Here is an 11,752-nt window from a genome sequence, read left to right as displayed (position 1 = left end):
TTCCTAAGTCAACCAATCACGATAGTGATTTCCCCAAACCAAGTACACAGCCGTCAACAACGACCGTTTTACCTAACCGGGTATTCTTATATAATATGTTGAGTCCCTTAGGTTTTGATTGATAGTTTTGAATGATGACAAACAGCTAAGGGAAACAGGTCCTTGAAAGTGTTCGATACAGTTGGGGGAACCAGCTAACATAGAACACTGTTTCCCCAGACAAGTTATTACTTACATGAGTTTTCTTATTGAACTAACTTGTCTTTATACAGGGAACAGTTATATGATAAAAGTGTTATGTACTGGTAGGGAACCAGTATGTAATGTTTCCATGGTTGCTACGTGGTAAAGCAGTCACATACTCTTTATTGTGCATTAACCATGTTACATGTGCAGTAGTTGAGTTGATTCCAAGACTTGGAGCATAGAAGCCTTTCGAAGATATTTCGAAGAAAGATTGTTTGCTCATAATAGAAGTATTCAAGGAAGATTCAAGTCTTGAAGATTACATGAAGAAAAGACGATTTATGCTTTAATATGTTATCTAGGTTTTCATGTAATATGCTCCGTAGTATGCTTGCATGTTTGGGTTATATAAGTGCTTAAAAAATATATTGAAGTATGATATGAAATCTGGTACAAAGTTGGAACAGGTTTCATAACATGTTTCAATTCAGGGAACCAGGTCGGGGAACCAGGTTCACTGTATTCGAGCTGCCGTTTTGGAAAAAGATTTTACAAAAAAGATTTTTTCGAAAAGATTATCTTGAAAATATTTTGTGCAGCTGGAAATAAGATGAAATATTCTTGGTTACCTAAAATCTAGGAGTATTTATCTTAATTGATTCTATCTTTGTGATTAAATCAAATAAGATAAAAACTTTCCTAAAATTACATTATATCTTATTCTCTAAGATTGTGTGATTTAAGGAAACTAGGTTTTAGGAATCTAAGCTTATATAAACTCATCTTATTTCACATATTTCGTGTGCCTCTCCAGAAATTAAAAGAGCAATTATTTGAGAGCATATACTTAAGCACTAATCCCATTCATCAAGTCATATACAAGAGCATTCTAGTACTTAAACTTTTTCTCTTAATTAGCTTCGTAGAAGTGAGATCAAAGGGGAGTTCTTGATTCTTGTATTGAGTCTTTAACAAAGGGGTTAAAGGCTGGGTGAGTGTTTGTGAGTTCAAACACATTGGGCTTACGAGTGTAAGTCGAGAGCACACTCGGAGTAGAGTGTGGGGTTTGCTGGTTCCCGGAGTAGGGAACAGCAGAGTGTTCTTTGTCTTTGTTTTTCGGAGTAGATTAATAAAGAAATTAGGATAGGAGGACGTAGGCCTGAGTTGGCTGAACCTCGTTAAATTTGTTGTCTTTTTTATTGCTTATTTATATTCCGCTGCGTACGGGAACCAGCACAACTGGTTCCTCACACATAATCCGAAAAGAAGCAAAATTAGCCAACGATTACTTAACACTCAATTCACCCCCCCCCCCTCTTGAGTGCCCATTGAACCTTCATAATATCTTTGTGAGTCAGGCGGGAAAATGTCGCCTAACAATCAATGGAACAAGGGACATATAGTTCGCCTGTCAGATGGATCCCAGATAACTTAAAGGTCATCTAGGATACCTGCAATCCATTGCACCTTAATCGCCTGCTCCATTGGAGTAGCCGGTACAATATCATTGAACAGTCTAACAGAGAACTTCAATAATTTACCGGCTGATGTCACTTGGCATTCGGTTTTAAACTTAATAATTTACCGTCTGCATATGCTGGTAGAGCAAACGATAGAATGCCCTCTACGACGATAACACCCGAAGGGGCGTCGCCGGACGCCATACTGAAATAGGAGCAGACGAATTTTTAAAAATAATATAGCATCCGGTCGTTGGCCTCGATTTTAATCTTAGTTTTAGCCACTAAGTCTTTTGACTTAGTTTAATTTCACTTATTTTAAGGCTCGCCTCTACATTGCACAGACGAAGGTCCAACTTAAATATCAGGATAGCCACTAAGTTTTAACCTAGCTTATTCCTTTTACGGTGCGTCTGTGTTTTCCACAGATGGTAACTTTAGTTGTGCATGTATATATACAAAGTTATTAAATCAATATTGAAAACAAAAAGCAACTTTTTCATTGATGGGATTTTTATTTACAAAAATTTACAAGTCTCAGAAGTATTACTTTTTCAAGTTATCTACATTCCAAGTTCTAAGCAGCCGCCTGCCGTCTGGAGTTTCCAGCCGGTAGGAGGCGTTTCTTACTTCTTCATAAATCCGGTAGGGACCTTCTAAATTAGGAGTTAGCTTTCCCTACTCATTTTCCCTACAAGTTGCCTCCATTTTTCGTAACACAAAGTCCCTAACTTTCAAGGGTCGTTTATGCACTCTCTTATTGTAGGCACGAGTCATTCTCAGACGGTAGATCTCATGACAAAAGACAACATTGTCCCTGCGCTCCTGGAGTGAGTCCAATGCTAGCCGCATGGCCTCCCAGTTTGTCTCTTCATCATATAGCATGACTCGTAGAGTTGACTCGTAATGCTCGATGGGCAAGAAGGCTTCGGCACCGTACACCCTGAGAAATAGGGTTTCATCGGTTGCCCCTTTTTCAATTGTCCAGTTGGCCCATAGGACATGAATTAGCTCTTCGGCCCATAAACCACCGGATCTTACATTCTTCTTTTTAATACCGTCTTAGATGAGTTTGTTGATGGCTTCAACTTGGCCGTTTTCTTGGGGTCGGCCGACTGATGCAAAATAGTGTGAGATCCCTTGATCTCCCAACCAAGTTTTGAGCTGAGGCGTCTCAAATTGAGGTCCATTATCAGATACTATAGACATAGGTACCCCGAACTGGGTGATAATGTTTTTCTAGATGAAGGAGATGACATCTTTTGTCTTAATGCCTTTGACCGCCTCTGCTTCAACCCACTCGGTGAAATAGTCCACAACCACAAGAATATAGCGCTCTCCGCCTGGTGCATGCGTATACAGACCTAGAATGTCCATGCCCGATTTAGCAAACGAGAATGGGATGTGGATTGTCGTCAGGTTAGTATCCGAGCGATAGATAACCTTGCTAAACATTTGACACTTGTCACATTTTTTAACAAATTCCATGGCATATGACTCAAGAGTTGGCCAGAAATAATGTCGCTTGGCTCTGACGGCTAAGGATCTGCCGCATGAATGAGAGGCACAGTATCCCGCATACAACACTTCGAGAACTTCTCTTGCCTTTTCCGGGGTAACAAACTTCAGAAAGGGCTTAAAAAAGCCCGCCTTTAAGAACTCTCCATCTGTCATTTCAAAGTTTGTTGCACGCATTTTCAACACGGCTGCCTTTTGGGGTGAATCAGGAAGCGTGCTATTTGAGAGATACGCCCAGATGCCATCAATCCAAGCAGAACTTTGGTCCAGAATTTTAATAGGCTCGTCATCAGATATACTTTGCTTTTCCATTATTTCCCAACTGACTGACTGAGGCGTATCACAGGAGGCGGGGGATGCTAATTTTAACAAAGCATTCGCCTGGTTGTTTTGCAATCGAGGCACTTAATTTAGATGAAATTGTTCAAGTGCCCCCGCTTCAGCCTTAACGGCCTAAGATAATTGATCATAGCTGAATGGGTGGCTTCATACTCACCATGGTATTAGCTAACGACCAACTAAGAGTCTGAGCAGGCGTCAATTTTTGTTGCACCCTGCCGCCTTACACATGCGGATACCGACTAATAGGGTTTCATATTCTGCCACATTGTTTGAGGTCTGGAACTTGAACCGTAGTGCATACTCATATCTGTCCCTTTCAAGGTATTCATAGATTATGCCTGCACCAAAACCGTTCATAGTAGAGCTCCCGTCTACATGCACCTTCCAAACCTGATCAAGGTTATCCGAAGCAACCGACATTGTTATTTGGACAATGAATTCGGCAAACGCCTGATTCTTCACTGCCTTTCTTGGTTCATAGGTGATTTCAAGACTTTGCATTTCAATAGCCAACTTGAATATTCTGCCGGATGAGTCCATAGTTGTCATTGGCCGCTTGAGGCGCTGATCTGTGTAGATCACCACCGAATGTGCTAAGAAGTGTGGTTTCAACTTCTTAACAGCCATGTAAAGCGCAAGACAAAAATTATCAACCATGGGGTACCGGAGTTCGACATTCCTGAGCACATGGCTAATGAAATAGATCAGAAGCTGATTGGCGTCTCTCTCAGCAAGGAGAACAACACATGGAAAAGGGTTAACAAGCCTTGGCAAGGAGTGTAAATGCTCTTTTAATTTTTGAAAGGCCTCCCCACCATCATCTCCTCGTTCAAATCTAGTCTTCTTCCTGATTGCCTGGAAGAAGTAAAGGCATTTGTCACCTGACCGGCTAAGGAATCTCCCAAGCGCACCCAGACAACCGGTAAGCCTCTGGGCTTCCTTGACAGTGCAGGGTGACTTCATGTCAATCAGCGCCTATATCTTCTTGGGGTTAGCCTCTATCCCCCTTTGATCAATAAAAAATCGGAGAAACTTCCCAGGCTCAACACCAAAAACACACTTTTTGCGATTTAACATGACCTTATGCCGCCTAAGTGAGGTGCAGGTTTCTCGGAGATCAGCAAGGTGATCCGTCTTTAGCTTGGATTTGACTCTCATGTCATCAATATACGCCTTTACATTCCTCCCAATCTGATTAATGAAGACTATATTAATCATCCATAAGTATTAAATTGTGATCATTACCATTGTTTTTGGGTTATTGGTAACAATGAAGAACTCTAATAATCCTTTATTGGTATTAAATTATGATCATTACCATTGTTTTTGGGTTTCAGTGAGTCCGACCCACCGCGGAAGGAAACCCGACCCCCAAACAAAACTCACAATAATTAAAACCATAAACATAATTAACCTAAACACAAGACTAATTAATTAATTATTACCTTTGTAGCATGCTTCGCTCACCAAAACGAGCTCTTACTTGAAAGCCTTCAAGTCCCGCTCACACGACAACCTCCTTCGAAATCCACCCGCAACGCGACCACCGAACTCGGTCTATTGTCTTGGAGTTAACAAGGCTCGACCTCAAAACCCGAGTAATTAGTGTTCAAAGGTTTTCACAATGTGATGCCTTTTTCAACACTTACTCAAGTGAAGAATTCTCAATTACCTAGGTTGGTATTTATAGGCAAAGGCTCTCAATATTCAGATCATCTTTTTATGTGGGAGATTTTGATTTATTCATTTTATTTTAAATCTAAAATAAAATAAATAAGCAAACTACTAATAAATCAACAAGTGTTAAGATCACATGAGGAGTTAGGTGAGGACCATTTTGAGGAGGGGCGGACCAAACTTGCTACCCACTCTTCTCCTAAAAACCGTTTAACTCACCCCTCACACCCCCTCTAGCTTTGCGCCACTTGGCACCCACAATTAAGCACCAAGCCTCACAAGCGTGGGCTGCTATGTTTCTGCCATACACTCAGCCAGCAGGCCTCGCACTTGCGTGCAGGCTGCTTGGCCGAGGCCCAACTGCACGCAAGGCCAGCAACACGCAGCCATGCTGCTACGGGCTGGCGCGCCTAGCTTGCTGGCCCTTGCGGCTGGATGCTGTAGCTTGGCTTGCTAGCCAATGCACGCACATGGCTGCGCTCCCAGCCATGCTAGCATGGGTGCGCTAGCATGCACTAGCCAGCCAAAGCTCGTCTTAGTGCGCATGCTAATCATCATGCTAGGCCATATGCCCCTAGCATTCGGTTTGCTCGGGGTTTTATGATGTTAGGGGCATTACAATAATTGTTGATTTATTAGTTTGTCTCATCTCGTCATTTTATTATTTTCAATACGACTTTCGACGCTCGGTTTTGACGCTCTAACCTCGAATTTCCGACGTCTAAATATTAATTACTCGGGCGACTCATTAATTCCTTCTGAATTAATTCGTCGCTTTGGTTCGCTAGTTGCTAGGGTGTGTGGCCCAAAGGGTTCAATTAAGATTAAACTGTAATATTAATTATTCATTAATATTACTTATCGGAAGCAGCCTCCCGCCAGGTATTCCGATCACTTGACCTCACTGAATAATTAGCTTTCTAATAATTTCGAACCCTCTATCGGAATAATACACTTGTTCGAAGGACACAATTCCTTTCAATCTCCCACTTATCCTTCTGGACAAGTGTGCATTTAGTGTATATCCTTTTTCCTATGTCACTTAATGTCTCTTCATGAACTATAAGGTAAGATTTATTCGTCATCCTTGTTATGTCCAAAAGTGTTTCTCGATTCCCGAGTTTGACTGTTAATAAACAGATGATTTCTACAATTCATCCGAGCACGGCCATGCATTTTACAATCTTGCTCTGTGAGAGGCCCTGTAAACAACAAATACATCTTCCCTATTTTTAATAAGGGGGACATTCCCAGTCTTGTAATGTAGCTTCTTTTACTGAGAGGACCTAGCCGCCCAAGTATTGCTGTTATAATCCCCTATTATGGCAGACGTTTGACAACATCAAAGCGGACTAGTACTCAAACAAGAGAACTCACAATACTCATGGTCGAGTAACTAGGTTCCGATAGCCATAATGAGAAGTATACTTATGACGTTTTTTTTTAAAATCCTAAAGTATTCTCATAGGTCGATCCAATATGGTTCCAAACCTATACCTGTGCAAATGATTTATGACAATCATGTTCTTGTAGCACAATAAACGGTGCTATAAATCAAACTACACACTAATCTCAAGTGGTCATTAAAATTCCATTGTTAAATGACCTAGATTTGGGATAATTTTCAATTATAATATTCAACGTTCACTTAATATGTGTTTCCTTATCAAGATTGGTCTTGATACCCTATTTTGAATATTCTCATAAACGAATGGACTCATTATTTAATCCTAAACCATAATTAAACAGAAAATAGAGTGATAAAATTGCATGTAATTTTAAATTAATCCAAAACCTGAATGATTTTTCTTCATGCCTTACAGTAAAATGTTTAAAAATTAACTAAAACACTAAACAAAGAAATCAAAGCCATTCTCCAATGTCCCTGATTCCCACTACCTCAACGTGCTTGTTATGCTTCACTTGAGGCAAAGTTTTAGTAAGTGGATCGACTACATTGTCATATGTTCCAACTTTACAAATTCTGATTTCACTTTCTGATTTCCATTCTCGAATCATGTGAAACCGCCGCTTGACATGTTTGACCTTCAGATGTTCCCTTGGCTCTCAGGCTGAGAAATAGCTCCATTGTTGTCACAATAGAGGGCTATTGGACCCTTGATGAAGGGTACAACATCAAGTTCACCAACGAACTTACGAATCCAAACAACCTGCTTAGCTGCTTCAACAGTTGCCAAGTATTCGGCTTTATTTGTAGAATCTGCAGTTGTGCTCTGCTTGACACTCTTACAACTAAACGCTTCTCCATTTAGACAAAACACATATCGACATTGCAATTTGAAATCGTTTATGTCTTTCTGGGAGCTTGCGTCGGTATAACCTTTAACAACTAATTCCTCCAAACCACCATACACCAGAAATTTATCCTTGTTCCAATAGTAGATAAAAGGTCATTGACACCGATCAATGGCCACCGGTTTTTAAAAATCGGTGGGAAAAATAAGGGAAAAATTGGGTGAAATTTTGAGGGAAGATTATTACCCCCGATTCAAACCGAATCGGTGGGGAAAAGATTAATCCCACCGGTTTTGAACCGGTGGCAAAAGTTTAAAAAAAAAATCCAAAAAACGCCCCTCTATTTTCTGTCTCTTTCCGCGTTCTCTTTCTCTTTCCTGACCCTCGACCTTCAATCTCTCTTTTCTTTCTCCACCCTCCTCATTTAGATCTCCCTCTTCTCTCTCTCTTTCCTCTCTCCAACGTGCCGTCGTCCATTTCACCTCGACGGCGCACTCTCCTCTCAGCTCTCTGTCTATCTATCCATCCCACCTCGCATTCACTCTCGTCTTAGCTCTCTATTTCTCTCTTTCATTTACCCTTGCACAACCACCAACGCCGCCGCCTATTCGAACCATGCAAGCATCGATTGGCCACAACCACCGTTGCCGCCGTCGTCAATTTGAACCAACTACTACAACCACAACAAACTTGAATCAATTATCGATTCAAAAATCAGAAATTTGATGATAGGGTTTCTGGGTTCTTCAAGTTTGCATTTGGTCCAATTATTCAAGTTAAATGCCTTGATTTTTTTGGGTTTAACTTATGTAATATTGTTCGAAAAATTACTCCATTTTTACTCACGATCCACTCTTCAAATCCTAGGGTTAGGGTCCAAATGGACCCAGTTGCTTCGGTTGTCGATAAGACCATTATCAGCAGTGAGGAGAAAAAAAACCTCTCAATCTCTCTCTACCCACTTTCTCTCTCTTTTCATCCAATTCCTCTCATGAGAGGTTTTTTTTACTACATCAATGCTTAAAAAAAAAAAACTCCTCATCACTTTATCCTCCACTATTTACTATACCCCATCATAATACACATCACCTTTTTTATTTTCTCTTCATTTTTTAATAATATTTATACTACATATTTAACTTTCCAATACAATTAAAATGTAATTAAATTCATAAGTTTTTATTTTTAGTTTAGTTAATTACGTTTTAAATTTAATTGAGTGATTAATGAATATAGGATATTTTTTTTGTTTTTGAAAATATGTCAAAATATATGGAAATGGATGTCTATTTATAGAGAAAAAAAAATTATGATCATGGGTAAACTTTTTTTTTAAAAAAAAAAAATTAAATATGATTTATAGCCGTTATAAAATTACTTTTAGCATTTTTTAGTGGGTCCCGTTGCTGCACTATTCATTTCCAGAACTCCTCAAGACTTGAGAGGTTCTTGTTCTCCTCATGAGGAGAATTAAAACTCCTCACTAGTGTGAAGCATTTTTTTTCTTTTTCAACCCTTATTTCTCCTCGTGAGGAGTTTTTCCCTCACTGTTGGGAATGCTCTAATATAAAATCATTTGCAAAATTCGGCCAAGATCTTATCACCGGCATCACTCGCCGCCGGCAAAATTAGTCCCATCAAAATCCGGTACGTTTTTTTGTTTCTCACTTCTGTTTTAATTTCTTTATATTATTATTTTGTTTGGGCTTGTTAATTTCTCAAATTTGATACTGCAATGTTGTAAAATGTTGAATTTTATCTTGTTTCCAGCTTATTATATGATAATTTACAATTTTTATTTTTATTTTTTTTGTAATTATTGATTTGATAGTGTCAAATTTGATCTTAATTACTTGACTTGCTTTAGTTTCTGCCAATTTTACGCAGAAATTATCATTTTAGCCAGTACAATTTGATCTTAATTTGAAGTTTTGTGGAATATATGTTATGTTTTATTTGGTAGAATAATTGCATTGTTATTGAATTTAGTAAAGAAATATTCTTGATTGTGTATGAAGTATGAAATCATCTGTTTTCTGAATGATAATTAAGATAAATGAGGAGTTGTTCCATTGTTCTGTATGAATTTAGTTGGTTAAGGTGGGTTCGAGTTAGGGTTAGGGTGGGTTAAAGTGGTGGATCAGGTGGGTTTAGGGTGGGTTAAGGACAAAGTTATAATTTATAAAGACCATTAATTGTAAATGAAAACTCCAATGAATTTGTGTTCTATCTAGATGAAGCTAACATAAACTTATTTATACTAATGCCAAATTTATAGGATTCAGTTATATTCTGCTCTTGTAGTAATATGACTGCACAATTCTTTTTTGTTGGGTTAATGAAAGTGCTAAACTTTTAATGACATTTTGGTGTATGAAATAGGTACTTTTTGATATATCTCATATAACAAGGTTGTTAGACAAGTGTGTATGATCTTAGATCTGTTTTTAATTATAATCTGATCAACATCTGATTATGCCATTCCAAATTAATACGGTTGATTCTTTTATGGTATTGGACATGATGATTTGAGCAATTAACCAATTACTGGCACAAATATGATTTATAAGAATGAAATAGGAACCCTTAACTAAGAATTGTCCAATGGAAGCTTCCAAAATCCATGTTGCTAGGTCTGTAAAAAAAAAAAAAAAAAAAAAAAACATTTCACAAGTATATACTTGGTCACCTCTTTCTTTCCAAAGACACCGGAAGGCTAGGAATATTGTAAGTTAAATTCCTATCCTATCTTATCTATGGCAATTTGCATATGAAACCATGAATTTAAAGCTGTAATTGAAGTTGCAGTATGATGTTGTTTAAACTCCATGGTGCTAGATAATATAGTATTTTGTGCGCCAAAAAATACCATATATCTTTTTTGAAAAAGGGATATTGGCCTTTTATTCTCATATATGAGTTCATTTGTTCCTTTCTTTTAATTTGTATACTTTCTTCATTTGCAGGAAACAAGTGAAATGTCTTGGGAAGTATTTAAGCATTAGTCTAATCTGGAGCTGCTTTAAGTGGTTTTTCAGCGGTATTGGTGATTCATGTGGGTTTGATAATTTTCCCACTCTTGGCTTAACACTATTCCACAATATGTAAGCTTCTTATATCATCTGTTTCTTTCATATTTCTTTCCTGCTTGTAACTATACAATTTTTTTTATGATTATTGAAGTTCTTGTTGTATAATAATTTCTAGCTCTACTACCAGATTAGATTAGGCCTTGTAATAATTAAGGTAAATGCAGAATAATGAAAATGAGGTTAAACTAGGACTTGTAAAGACACAGTAAACTCAGTTTAGGATTTTTTATTCCTTGAAATATTAGCCACTTGAATATATGGACAAGAATGGATGAAGTCGTGGAGGGATGTGATATGCATGAAGATGAATGATAAATGTTGTTTTATTATTAGTAGTTTATAATGACTTCATTTTCCGTATGTTATAAATTTGGTGCTCTGACTATACCCCTAAGAAGTCTGCAGATAATTGCGTAAGATTATGCAAAAGACTATAACCATCGTATTGGCTATGTAGGTTGTATAATGGAATTCTACATTCAATTTTAAATGTAGGTTGTATAATGGAATTCTACTAGGAATGAGGGACTAGTGAAGCTAACCTGGCAATGTTGCAGCTTCTGCTATCCTGCCAAGGCTGCTGCTATAGCTGCCTTGCCATCGAGGAGTTCGGTGTGATTGATATGTGAACCCAAAAGATCATGATAAACCAGTTGAAAAGGGTATGATTTTTACTCCATACTCTGGATCCTAAATGACTACATAACATGACCTTATTGCGACTGTGATTTACTAATTCATGTTTTTATGATTCTTTCATCAGATAATTGCTGAGATGACTTATGGAGGCGTGGACAGAAGTGTCGAATGTACTGGAAATATTCAAGCCATGATTTCTGCTTTTGAATTTGTTCATTATGTATGTTCTAAACAATCAAATTTTTGACTTGTTGAATCCCTCCCTTCTCTATTAAATAAGCCTGAACTATCCCTTACTCCTTAAGATGTGTATTGATTGATTTTATGCGGATTTGATTGTTGGGGTTTGGTGAGTCCTACTCACTGCGAAAAAAAAACCCGAGCCAAGGATCACGCTCGCAATAATTAATATCACTAATACATAAAATAATCATAAAGGGAAAAATAGGAAATATACCTTTGTCGCGTGCTTCGCCCGACCGATTGGGCTCTTACTTGAAAGCTAGCCCTGAAAACACGAAGGCCTCCAACGGAGATCCACCCGCAAAACGACTACCGACTTTAAGGTCCGTTGCCTCGGGG

General features: G+C 38.3%; 2 long non-coding RNA genes across 2 annotated transcripts; both read left to right on the top strand.

The window, feature by feature from the left end:
- Positions 1-7,494: 7,494 nt before the first annotated feature.
- On the top strand, positions 7,495-8,464 carry LOC110704016. Its single transcript, XR_002507845.1, has 2 exons — positions 7,495-8,214; positions 8,307-8,464. It is a non-coding gene; the product is annotated as an uncharacterized LOC110704016 (long non-coding RNA).
- Positions 8,465-9,001: 537 nt separating this feature from the next.
- Positions 9,002-11,474, top strand: LOC110704015. Its single transcript, XR_002507844.1, has 4 exons — positions 9,002-9,086; positions 10,406-10,543; positions 11,027-11,193; positions 11,295-11,474. It is a non-coding gene; the product is annotated as an uncharacterized LOC110704015 (long non-coding RNA).
- The last annotated feature ends 278 nt before the right edge of the window (positions 11,475-11,752 follow it).

This window comes from Chenopodium quinoa, unplaced genomic scaffold (genome assembly GCF_001683475.1).
Source record: "Chenopodium quinoa cultivar QQ74 unplaced genomic scaffold, ASM168347v1, whole genome shotgun sequence".
NCBI classification, from domain to species: domain Eukaryota; kingdom Viridiplantae; phylum Streptophyta; class Magnoliopsida; order Caryophyllales; family Amaranthaceae; genus Chenopodium; species Chenopodium quinoa.
This window is presented reverse-complemented; position numbering and strand designations above follow the sequence as displayed.